This window comes from Myotis brandtii, unplaced genomic scaffold (assembly GCF_000412655.1).
Source record: "Myotis brandtii unplaced genomic scaffold, ASM41265v1 scaffold879, whole genome shotgun sequence".
NCBI classification, from domain to species: Eukaryota; Metazoa; Chordata; class Mammalia; order Chiroptera; family Vespertilionidae; genus Myotis; species Myotis brandtii.
Window position 1 is genome coordinate 479219 of NW_005371595.1, and position 496 is coordinate 479714.

Here is a 496-nt window from a genome sequence, read left to right on the forward strand (position 1 = left end):
GAGTGGAAGAGAGAGGGAAAGACAGAGAGAAACATCGATGTGAGAGAAACACATCCATTGGTTGCCTCCTACACAAGCCCTGACCAGGGCCTGGGCCAGAGAGGAGCCTGCAATCAAGGTACCTGCCCTTGACCGGAATTGAACCCGGAACCCTTTGGTCTGCAGGCCAACACTCTATCCACTGAGCCAAACCAGCTAGGGCTGAACATCTCTAATTCTCAGTTTAATCTTAACATTCCAGTATTTAGACCTGATAGATATAGGTAATTGCAAGAAAGATTTTAAATACATTTTCAAAAATTTCATTCATTGTTACCTCAATATTATTTTTCATTATTAGTTTTTTTTTCCAAATTTTAAAGGTAATATGAAATGTGGATATCTTTTAAATTTAACAAATGACTTCTGATTTGCAGAAAAAAGATGACCTTCCAGAGCTTGGGGAAGTGAATATATGTTTAAGAATGCAATTACATTTTCCACATAATGGAGTCAT